The sequence below is a fragment of the Oncorhynchus clarkii genome, chromosome 15, assembly GCF_045791955.1.
Source record: "Oncorhynchus clarkii lewisi isolate Uvic-CL-2024 chromosome 15, UVic_Ocla_1.0, whole genome shotgun sequence".
Taxonomy (NCBI): domain Eukaryota; kingdom Metazoa; phylum Chordata; class Actinopteri; order Salmoniformes; family Salmonidae; genus Oncorhynchus; species Oncorhynchus clarkii.
In genome coordinates, this window is record NC_092161.1 from 25,313,881 (window position 1) to 25,326,638 (window position 12,758).

The 12,758-nt window shown below is 44.5% G+C and overlaps 1 protein-coding gene across 2 annotated transcripts in view; it reads left to right on the forward strand.

Annotated features, from left to right (window-relative positions):
* The first annotated feature begins 9,801 nt into the window (after positions 1-9,801).
* Positions 9,802-12,758, forward strand: part of LOC139367102 (sulfatase 1) — a 72,653-nt gene continuing 69,696 nt past the window's right edge. The window contains exon 1 of one of the 2 annotated variants that reach the window (XM_071105150.1): positions 9,802-10,022. The gene's annotated coding sequence lies outside the window, so the exon portion shown is untranslated. The remainder of the gene's footprint in view (positions 10,023-12,758) is intronic. The other variant, XM_071105147.1, reaches the window with a different exon arrangement.

The window sequence follows — 12,758 nt, forward strand, 5'->3', positions numbered from 1 at the left end:
ACCACCCGCCTGCCGTCCAGTCCTAGAGCAGGGCGTTAGTGTGACGTTAGCATTCAGTACTCCATGTGTAGTACAAGACAGGCTAATGTCACTCAGGTCTGCACATTCAAGTCTGCATTCCAACCCCCCCCCCCTTCTTTTCTGTTCCTCTCCCTCCGTTCCTCTCTCTCCCTCTCCTGTCTTAGCTTCCTCATTGACGTAGAGCTAGGAACAGGACTATGACACCATGTGTGTCTCATTCAGGAGGTAATGAATGGGGCTAGTGAACCGAGTAGCCCCCCAAAATTGCCTGCACCTGCAACAAGCCCCACTGAGGGGTGAGGAGGTTGGGGGAGGAGGGGAGGAGGCTAGTTGAAACGGTCATATCCAGGGGCTGGGTGTTTTGGAGTTGGGGGCCTGAGTTTCTGGGGGGGCGGGGGTGTTGTTGGGGCCTGGTGTGTGGAGGAAGAGCAGGGGTGGGGGTTGAAGCTGGAGGGATTCCCCGAGAGGTAGTTGGGGAGGGGAGATAATACCAGGGAAAGTTGTGGTGATATGAGGCTGAATCTGTGTCACAAATGGCACCCTACTCCCTACATAGTGCAGAACTTTTGTCCCCTCAGAGAAGTAGTGTTGGGTGGGAGGGAGGGAGCGAAGGAAGGTGGGAGGTGGAGAAGTAGTGTTGAGAGGGAGGTGGAGAAGCAGTGTTTGGTGCCGTTGGTCTTATTTAGCCATCTGTTGGGCCGTATCACAGTTTTTTTTGTTCTCACTCCATCTCTCCATTCAATTCAATTCAAAGGGCTTTATTGGCATGGGAAACATATGTTTACATTGCCTAAGCAAGTGAAATAGATAATAAACAAAAGTTAAATGAACGGTAAACATCACACTCACAAATGTTCCAAAGGAATAGAGACATTTCAGATTGCCATATTAAATCAACTGAGTAGCCCCCCAAATCAAATACCATTTTATTTGTCACATTTGTCGAATACAACAGGTGTAGTAGACCTTACCGTGAAATGCTTACTTACAAGCCCTTAACCAACAATGCAGTTCAAGAAATAGTTAGGAAAATATTTACTAAATAAACTAAAGTAAAAAATGTAATAAAAAGTTACATGATAAAATGACATAACAATAACAAGGCTATGTATAGGGGGTACCGGTACTGAGTCGATGTCGAGGTAATATGTACATGTAGGTAGGGGTAAAGTGACTATGCATAGACGATAAACTGCTAGTAGCAGCAGTGTAAAAACAAAGAGGGGGGGGTCAATGTAAATAGTCTGGTGGCCATTTGATTAATTGTTCAGCAGGCTGATGGCTTGGGGGTAGAAGCTGTTAAGGAGCCTTTTGGACCAAGACTTGGTGCTCCGGTACCGCTTGTTGTGCGGTAGCAGAGAGAACCGTCTATGACATGGGTGACTGGAGTCTTTGACAATTTTTGTGGCCTTCCTCTGACACCGCCTAGTATATAGGATCTGGATGGCAGGAAGCTTGGCCCCAGTTATGTTTTGGGCCATACGCACTACCCACTGTAGCGCCTTACGGTCGAATGCCAAGCAGTTGCCATACCAGACGGTGATCATCCCGGAAACCCTAGACCCACTCCAATTCGCATACCGCCCCAACAGATCCACAGATGACAGGATGCTCTCGATGGTGCAGCTGTAGAATTTTTGAGTATCTGGGGACCCATGCCAAATACATTCTGTCTCCTGAGGGAGAAAAAGGGTTGTCGTGCCCTCTTCACAACTGTCTTGGTATGTTTGGACCATAATAATGTGTTGTTGATGTGAAACTTTCGACCCGCTCCACTACAGCCCCATCGATGTTAATGAGGCCTGTTCGGCCCTCCTTTTCCTATAGTCCACGATCAGCTCCTTTGTCTTGCTCACATTGAGGGAGAGGTTGGTATCCTGGCACCACACTGCCAGGTTTCTGACCTCCTCCCTAGAGGCTGTCTCATCGTTGTTGGTGACTAGGCCTACCACAGTTGTGTCGTCAGCAAACTTAATGATGGTGTTGGAGTTGTGCTTGGCCACACAGTCGTGGGTGAATAGGGAGTACAGGAGGGTACTAAGCACATACCCCTGAGGGACCCCAGTGTTGAAGCTCAGCGTGCAAGATGTGTTGTTGCCTACCCTTACCACCTGGGGGCGGCCCGTCAGGAAGTCCAGGATCCAGTTGCAGAGGGAGGTGTTTAGTCCCAGGGTCTTTTTGGGCACCATGCTGTTGAACGCTGAGCTGTAGTCAATGAACAGCATTCTCACATAGGTGTTCCTTTTGTCCAGGTGGGAAAGGGCAGTGTGGAGTGCAATTGAGATTGCGTCATCTGTGGATCTGTTGGGGCGGTATGTGAATTGGAGTGGGTCTAGAGTTTCCGGGATGATAGTGTTGATGTGAGCCTTGACCAGCCTTTCAAAGTACCTCATGGCTACAGACGTGAGTGCTATGGGTCGGTAGTCATTTAGGCAGGTTACCTTTGCATTCTTGGGCACAGCGACTGTGGTGGTCTGCTTGAAACATGTAGGTATTACAGACTCGGTCATGAAGAGGTTGAAAATGTCAGTGAAGACACTAGTATGTGTCACACCCTGATCTGTTTCATCTGTCCTTGTGATTGTCTCCACCCCCTCCAAGTGTTGCTTGTTTTCCCCAGTGTATATATCCCTGTGTTTCCTATCTCTCTGTGCCAGCTCGTCTTGTATGTTCCAAGTCAACCAGTGTTTTGCCCCATACTCCTGCCTTTGCTATTCTCCTTTTTCTAGTCCTCCCGGTTTTGACCCTTGCCTGTTCTGCACTCGCCTGCCTGACCATTCTGCTTGCCTTGACCTCGAGCCTGTCTGCCACTCTGTACCTCCTGGACTCTGAACTGGTTTTGACCTTTTGCCTGTCCACGACCATTCTCTTGCCTACCCCTTTGGATTAATAAACATTGTAAAACTCCAACCATCTGCCTCCTGTGTCTGCATCTGGGTCTCGCCTTGTGTCATGATAATTATGTCTAGATACAGCCTTGTAATGATGTACAAAAGGGAAAATAAACATATGGGTTGTATTTACATTGGTGTTTATTCCTCACTGGTTGCCCTTTTCTTGTGGCAACAGGTCACAATCTTGCTGTTGTGATGGCACACTGTGGTATTTCCCCCTATAGACATGCGAGTTTATCAAAATTGGATTGTATATGCAGTTATTTTAGCCAATTTAGATGCTGTTCACCAATTTCTTTAGCAGAGGGTGAGAGCTAGCGAGAGAGAAAGAGCATTTATATTCTCGACAGCTCGTTCTAATATTACTTCTATTCTACATTACATTTTAGTTAACTATTTATACACACCACATACTTATTTACATACTGGATTCTTGACATAGCTCATTCTAATATATCTACTGTTGTACATATAATTCTTAGTATATCTGGTGTAAATTCTCCGGCGATACTGCACATACGTATAGATTGCATTTTTTTTTACTGCTACAGTGCTCTTTGGGTTGTTAATTGTATTCGTTTTGATATTTCTTCATTTCTCTCTTTTAACTTTTTGGATAACGTGTGTATTGTTCTGTATTGCTCTTACCGCCCTGTTGGAGCTAGAAACACAAGCATTTTGCTACACCTTCGATAACCTCTTCAAACGTTTGTACGCGACCAATTTCATTTTGATTTGATTTAGGAGCGAACAACAGGTGTGAATGGAACACTGCTAGGGAATGCAAATATCTCCACTTTGGAAGCCTTTTTGTTTCATGTTTTACACCACTGATGGACTGACTCCATGTGTTCCTCTATAAAACCAATTTTATTTGTCACTTGCGCCGAATGCAACAGGTTACCTTACAGTGAAATGCTTACTTACGAGCCCTTAACCAACAATGCTTTAAGAAGTTTTAAGAAAAAAGTAACAAATAATTAAACAGCAACAGTTAAATAACAACCGAGGCTATATACAGAGGGGTACTGCTACAGAATCAATGTGCTGGGGGACACCGGTTAGTCGAGGTAATTGAGGTCATATGTGCATGTAGGTGGAGGTAAAGTGACTACGCATAGATTATAAACAGAGAGTAGCAGCAGCATAAAAGAGGGGTCTGGGGAGCCCTTTGATTAGCTGTTCGGGAGTCTTATGGCTTGGAGGTTGAAGCTGTTAAGAAGCCTTTTGGACCTCGACTTGACACTCCGGTACCGCTTGCCCGTATGACTACGGGTGTCTGGAGTCTTTGACCATTTTCGGGCCTTCCTCTGACAGAAAGGACCCTGTTTGTGAACAGAGCCCCAGGACCAGCTTTCTTAGGGGACTCTTCTACAGGTCCATCTCTCTGTAGGTAATTGCTTTGTTATTGAAGGTTTGGGAATCACTTCCTTTTAAGTGGTTGTATAATTTACCATCTCTCCCCTGCCCTCTTTTTAACTTATGGTGATAGCTGTGTGTGTGTGTATATAGTCACTTTGTGTTAGTACTGTGTTGGATGTGTATTAACCCAGCAGTGGTAACCCTTTGGTACCCTGCTGAAAGATGATCAAGATCCTCACTGAGTTAATCCTTCATGGATCAATGAGAAAAACAAGGGGGTGTGAGAGACCCATTGACACCTACTGTATTGCAAGGAAGTGTGAGTAGGTTGCTCAGAAAGACATTCATCTTCAGTACATTGACGACATTAAGTACATTGAAGACATGTCTTAAAGACTGTTTATTTGATTGTTTCCGGAAGTCTGACTATAATGGGATTTGGGACTTGGAAGTATTTTACTAAAGGCAGATAGGTGTGGAAAGGTGAGATCACAGCCTACCACTGCCTGCTACTTGCACTCAATGGAACCCTTCACTATCGGGGATTGTTCACTGATAGCTCCCTCTTTCTTTTCTTCCTTCGTTCCATCTCTCTTGTTCTCTCGGTTCAGCTCTCTTCCCCTCTCTCCCACTCCCTCCCCACCTCCTATTCAATTCAAGGGCTTTATTGGCATGGGAAGCATACAGTTGAAGTCAGAAGTTTACATACACGTAGGTTGGAGTCATTAAAACTCGTTTTTCAACCACTCCACAAATGTCCTGTTAATAAACTATAGTTTTGGCAAGTCGGTTAGGGCATCTACTTTGTGCAGGACACAATACATTTTTCCAACAGTTCTTTACAGACAGATTAATTCACTGATAATTCACTATCACAATTCCAGTGGGTTAGACGTTAACATACACTAAGTTGACTATGTCTTTAAACAGCTTGGAAAATTCCAGAAAATTATGTCATGGCTTTAGAAGCTTCTGATAGGCTAATTGACACCATTTGAGTCAATTGGAGGTGTACCTGTGGATGTATTTCAAGGCCTACCTTCAAACCCAGTGCCTCTTTGCTTGACATCATGGGAAAATCAAAAGAAATCAGCCAGGACCTCAAAAAAAAATTGTAGACCTCCACAAGTCTGGTTCATCCTTGGGAGCAATTTCCAAATACCTGAAGGTACCGCGTTCATCTGTACAAACAACAGTACGCAAGAATAAACACCATGGGACAACGCAACCATCATACTGCTCAGGAAGGAGACGCATTCTGTCTCCTAGAGAGGAATGTACTTTGGTGAGAAAAGTGCAAATCAATCCCAGAACAACAGCAAAGAAACTTGTGAAGATGCTGGAGGAAACGGGTACAAACGTATCTATATCCACAGTAAAATGAGTCCTATATCAACATAACCTGAGAGGCTGCTTAGCAAGGAAGAAGCCACTGCTCCAAAACCTGCCATAAAAAAGCCAGACTACGGTTTGCAACTGCACATGGAGACGAACAGTTTGGCCATAATGACCATTGTTATGTTTGGAGGAAAAGGGGGAGGCTTGCAAGCCGAAGAACACCATCCCAACTGTGAAGCACGGAGGTGACAGCATCATGTTGTGGGGGTGCTTTGCTGCAGGAGGGAATGATGCACTTCACAAAATAGATGGCATCATGAGGCAGGCAAATTATGTGGATATATTGAAGCAACATCTCAAGACATCAGTCAGGAAGTTACAACTTGGTCGCAAATGGGTCAACCAAATGGACAATGACCCCAAGCATACTTCCAAAGTTGTGGCAAAATGGCTTAACCTCTCTAGGGTATGTGGGACGCTAGCGTCCGACCTGGCCAATATCCAGTGAGATTGCAGAGAGCCAAATTCAAATACAGAAATACTCATTCTAAAAATTCAGAAAATATACAACTATTTTACATAGGTTTAAAGATGAACTTCTTGTGAATCCAACCATGATGTCAGATTTAAAAAATGCTTTACGGTGAAAGCATACCTTACGATTATTTGAGAACATAGCCCAGCAGACAAATCATTACAAACAGTAACCAGCCAAGTAGAAGAGTTAGACAAGTCAGAAATAGAGATCAATTTAATCACTTACCTTTGATGATCTTCATATGGTTGCACTCAGAAGACATGAATTTTTTCATTAAATGTTCCTTTTGTTCGATAAAGTCTCTTTATATCCAAAAACTTCAATTTTGTTCGCATGTTTGCTTCAGTAATCCACAGGCTCAAACGCAGTCACAACAGGCAGACACACAAATCTAAATTGTATCCGTTCATAGAAACATTTCAAATGATGTTCATAATCAATCCTCAGGTTTTTTAGCCTAAATAATCAATAATATTTCAACTGGACAATAACGTCGTCAATATAAAAGGTTAACAAGAAAGGCACTCTCGGTCGCGAGCATGAAAAAGCTCTGTGACACGGCAGGGTTCACTCATTCAGACTGCTCCTACTCCCTCATTTTTCAGAATACAAGCCTGAAACAATTTCTAAAGACTGTTGACATCTAGTGGAAGGCATAGGAACTGCAATTTGAATCCTAAGTCAATGGATACTGTAATGGCATTGAATAGAAAACTACAACAACAACAAAAAATCCTACTTCCTGAATGGATTTTTCTCAGGTTTTTGCCTGCAAAATCAGTTCTGTTATACTCACAGACACTATTTTAATAGTTTTGGAAACTTTATAGTGTTTTCTATCCAAATCTACCAAGTATATGCATATCCTATCTTCTGGGTCTGAGTAGAAGGCAGTTTAATTTGGGTACGCTTTTCATCCAAAATTCCAAATGCCTACCATAGAGAAGTTAAGGACAACAAAGTCAAGGTATTATAGTGGCCATCCCAAAGCCCTGACCTCAATTCTATAGAAAATGAGTGGGCAGAACTTAAAAAGTGTGTGCGAGCACGGAGGCCTACAAACCTGTCTCAGTTACACAAGCTCTGTCAGGAGGAATGGGCCAAAATTCACCCAACTTATCGTGGGAAGCTTGTGGAAGGCTACCTGAAATGTTTGACCCAAGTTAAACAATTTCAAGGCAATGTTAACAAATACTAATTGAGTGTTTGTAAACTTCTGACCCACTGGGAATGCGATGAAAGAAATACAAGCTGAAATAAATAATTCTCTCTACTATTATTCTGACATTTCACATTCTTAAAATATAGTGGTGATCCTAACTGACCTAAAACAGGGAATTTTTACTTGGATTAAATTGTGACTGAGTTTAAACTGAGTTTAAATGTATTTGGCTAAGGTCTATGTAAACTTCCGACTACAACTGTATGTTAACAGTGCTAAAGCAAGTGAAATAGATAAACAAAAGTGAAATAAACAATACAAATGAACAGTAAACATTACACTCACAGAAGTTCCAAAAGAATGAAGACATTTATAAATGTCTAAAGTCATATTATGTCATATTATGTCTATTTACAGTGTTGTAGCAATGTACAAATAGTTAAAGTACAAAAGGAGAAATAAATTGCCCTTTTCTTGTGGCAACAGGTCACAAATCATGCTGCTGTGATGGCACACTGTGGTATTTCACCCAGTAGACATGGGAGTTTATCAAAATTGGGTTTGTTTTCAGATTATTTGTGGATCTGTGTAATCTGAGGGAATTATGTGTCTCTAATATGGTCATACATTTGGCAGGAGGTTAGGAATTGCAGCTCAGTTTCCACCTCATTTTTGTGGGCAGTGAGCACATAGCCTGTCTTCTTTTGAGCGCCAGGTCTGCCTACGGCGGCCTCTCTCAATAGCAAGGCTATGCTCACTGAGTCTATAGATAGTCAAAGCTTTCCTTAAGTTTGGGTCAGTCACAGTGGTCAGGTATTCTGCCACTGTGTACTTTCTTTTTAGGGCCAAGTAAACATTCCAGATAGCTATGTTTTTTAGTTAATTCTTTCCAATGTGTCAAGTAAGTATCTTTTTGTTTTCTCATGATTTGATTGGGTCTAATTGTGTTGCTGTCCTTGGGCTCTGTTATGGAAGATTTGTGAATCGCTTCCTTTCAGGTGGTTGTAGAATTTAACGTCTTTCTCTCTTGCTCTCTCCCCCCTGCCCTCTTTTAACTTAAGGTGATAGCTGTGTGTGTGTGTGTGTGTGTGTGTGTGTGTGTGTGTGTGTGTGTGTGTGTGTGTGTGTGTGTGTGTGTGTGTGTGTGTGTGTGTGTGTGTGTGTGTGTGTGTGTGTGTGTGTGTGTGTGTGTGTGTGTGTGTGTGTGTGTGTGTGTGTGTGTGTGTGTGTGTGTGTGTGTGTGTGGATGATTTATCACACTAAGGTGTGAGGGCTGTAGCCTGATCTGCTCTCTGCCCCTGTGTGTGTCTGTCTGCAGATGTTGCTAGCTAGTGCTTTAGTGCTAACGGTTGTCACACCATGGGGCCAACTGAACCTAAAGCTTTATTAGTTTGATTCCCTCGAACACAAACTCTGAGTGGGACAGGGGGGGAGGGGTAGAAAACAGGACATGGGGAGAAGGGGTATAGGTGGGTAGGGCTGGGAGGGGAGAAGAGGGGTAGGGCTGGTAGGGGAGAAGGGGGATAGGTGAGTAGGGCTGGGAGAAGGGGGAGAAGGGAGATAGGTGGGTTGGGCTGGTAAGGAAGGGGTGCAGGGGGTGGCTCGTCAAGGGCTTAGGTGGAATATGGGACTGCCAATGTACGTGAGTGTGAAAGGGTGTGTGTGTGTATCCAAGTATCTTTTGGAATTCCGGGGAGCTGTGTGAACAAAAACTGTTCAGTTGACAGTGCATTTTTTGTCAACTGTCACAATAATTTTTCATTCTTTCTCTCTCTGCCTCTCTGCCCTGTATCTCTCTCACTCTCTGTCCCTCCCTCTCATTCTACTCTCACTCTCTGTCCCTCCCTGTCCCTCTACTCTCCCTCTGCCCACCTCACTCTACTCTCATTCTCTGTCCCTCCCTGTCCCTCTGCCCCCCTCACTCTACTCTCACTCTCTGTCCCTCCCTATCCCTCTACTCTCCCTCTGCTCCCCCTCACTCTACTCACTCTCTATCCCTCCCTGTCACTCTACTCTCCCCCTGCTACCCCCCCCCCCCCCCCCCCTTATTCTACTCTCACTCTCTGTCCCTCCCCGTCACTCTACTCTCCCTCTGCTCCCCCCTCACTCTACTCTCACTCTCTGTCCCTCCCTGTCACTCTCTGTCCCCCCCTCTCACTCTACTCTCCCTCTGTCCCCTCCCTGTCTCTCCAACACACAAACACACACTCTCACTCTCTCTTTCCCTCTCAGGTTACTGTGGCTAGGGGTTTTCTGTACTTGTGTCTCTCCCATAGTGTGTGTGTGTGTGTCTCTCCCCTCTCCACTCTACCTCCTCTGTCCTTGTCCCTGCCTCCTGGCAGCAAGGAGCCACCCAGTAGCCAGCCTACAGAGAGCTGTGATTGGTTAGGGTGGAGTGGGACTGGACTAGAGGAGGCGGTAGGTCTGCTCTGCCTCTCTGCTCAGGGACGTGTCTCAACAGATGGTTGGGGTTAAAGAGTGTTATCACATCATAGAGAGGATTAGAGCCGAGAGGTTGTCCTCTTCTTCTTCTCCTTCTTCCAGAGGAGCTGAGCTGTGTGGTCCACCTCTCCTCTCCACTACTCTACCACCAAGACCAGAACTCTGCATGAGAACAAGAAGAGAAGAGGAGACGGGGAGAAAAAAAGAGATCCTTATCCTTCTTTCTCACACTCTCACTCCGGCACTCTGCTCTCTTGCCTTCCAGGTAATGTGAAACGTTTCTTTGACACTTTCTTTCACCTTCTATTTCTCTTTTTCAGTCTTTTTATGCTTCCAGGTTTCTTTCTGCTGTCAGAGCTCTAGTTTTCCCAGTAGAGCTTAGAGAGTTTAGAGGTGAGAGAGACAGTCAAACACCTCTCTCTTTCTCGGTCTGTTGGCAGTGATTTATGGCAGCATGCAGAGATGTGCTTCTGTTCACTGAGACACAGAGTTGTTTCACAGGCGCTCTACTCAGCACAAGACTGTGTGTGTGTGTGTGTTTGTGTGTGTCGCAGAACTTCAGAGTTTTCTCTGTGAATGACAGGAATTCCCTCCGTTGCAACATTCCACAGTCCTCAAGAAGTCGAATTTTAGAGAGCTGGAGCAACATTCCATGAATGGAATATTGTTGTTTCATAAATACTGCATGGCTTCCTTCACCATTAATTTGGAGTTTCTGAAACGAAGAAAGCAGATAGTATTGACTTGCACTCTGAGACCTGTGCAGTGCAGAGTGCAGTGAAATATGTCAGAGGTGGTTGCGTGTCCATTTGTGACGAGTATGTTTTTATTTTATTTACGCAAATATATCAAGTTTGAATTATTGGGAATTTCATATAAATCTCATCTCATCCACACGTCGTGTTTGATTCCGCAGATTCTTAACCCATGCTAGTGAACATTTTATTTTGGAGTTCGATTTTGGACTTGCTGAACAAACTAAAAAACTCCCCTTGGTTACCGCAACTCACCCACACAATCAGCAACACAGAGTACTTTGATAAATCAAACTAAGTGTGTTTGGTTATTTGGCTTACAGTGGCAGTAGAGCCAGACTGACTTAATGAATGTTGCTGTTCGGATCGTCTTCCCAACTGACTACCAAATGGCACCCTATTTCTCTATATAGTGCACTACTTTTGAACTATGGACCCTTGTCAAAAGCGTTGCACAATATAGGGAATAGGGTGCCATTCGGGACTGTCAGAGAGCGCTGCTGCAGAATGTACGCCTGACTTCAGCCATTTAACTCCATTCAAGTGAAAAGGGAGTCATTGAGAATGGAGTGGGAAAGTGCTGTATAGTATTTCTACCTCTCGCTCGGGCACTGTGTGTGTGTGTGTGTGTGTGTGTGTGTGTGTGTGTGTGTGTGTGAAGTGTTTGTGACCTGACATTGTGCAGCTGTTTGGTGAAAGAGGAACAGAGTTTAGTCAGAGAAAGCTTGTGTGTGGATATGTGTTTACCTTTCTAAGTCAGCCGTTGGTCCACTTCCTGATTATCATCAAAGAGGGGTCTAATGCAACCAGCTTTGCATATAGATCCCCCTGTGTGGATTTTCACACCAAGTCTGTTGTATTGATGAGAGGGCTGATGAGCAGATAATATAGAGGGGCTGTGAAAGGTTGCTAGATTAGCACGTCTACTAAATGACTCAAGGGTTCGGCTGTATGAGTAGCAGAGAAATTTGATCCAATTTTCTTACTGACCTAGTGACGTAACATTTATTGAAGAATCTGCCATAAATCCTCCCACAGTAACTCATTTGGTAGAGGATGTTGTTTTATTTGACCTTTATTTAACTAGGCAAGTCAGTTAAGAACAAATTCTTATTTACAATGACGGCTTACCGGGGAACAGTGGGTTAACTGCCTTGTTCAGGGGCAGAATGACATATTTTTACCTTGTCAGCTCAGGGATTCGATCTAGCAACTTTTCGGTTACTGGCCCAACACTCTAACCACCAGGCTACCTGTCGCCCCTTTAAAGAAAAGTTAAACAGAAGTTTCATACAGCATCTCTTTCAGTGGTATTGGTGGAAGAGAAACTTCACCACTAACTGTAGCTTTAACACGACCGATGTAAAACCTATCAAATCAAATGTATTTATATAGCCCTTCGTACATCAGCTGATATCTCAAAGTGCTGTACAGAAACACAGCCTAAAACCCCAAACAGCAAGCAATGCAGGTGTAGAAGCACTGTGGTTAGGAAAAACTCCCTAGAAAGGCCAAAACCTAGGAAGAAACCTAGAGAGGAACCAGGCTATGAGGGGTGGCCAGTCCTCTTCTGGTTGTGCTGGGTGGAGATTATAACAGAACATGGCCAAGATGTTCAAATGTTCATAAATGACCAGCATGGTCAAATAATATACCCCCGGACAGGGCCAAACAGGAAGGATATAACCCCACCCACTTTGCCAAAGCACAGCCCCCACACCACTAGAGGGATATCTTCAACCACCAACTTACCATCCCGAGACGAGGCCGAGTATAGCCCACAAAGACCAACCCAGACAGGAAGATCACGTCAGTGACTCAACCCACTCAAGTGATGCAACCCTCCTAGGACCGGCATGAAAGAGCACCAGTAAGCCAGTGACTCAGCCCCTGTTATAGGGTTAGAGGCAGAGAATCCCAGTGGAGAGAGGGGAACCGGCCAGGCAGAGACAGCAAGGCCGGTTTGTTGCTCCAGAGCCTTTCCGTTCACCTTCCCACTCCTGGGAGAGATGAGTCTTCAGTAAAGACTTAAAGGTTGAGGCCGAGACTGCGTCTCTCACATGGGTAGACAGACCATTCCATAAAAATTGAGCTCTATAGGAGAAAGCCCTGCCTCCAGCTGTTTGCTTAGAAATTCTAGGGACAACTGCGTCTTGTGACCGTAGCGTACGTGTAGGTATGTACAGCAGGACCAAATCAGAAAGATAGGTAGGAGCAAGCCCATGTAATGCTTTGTAGGTTAGCAG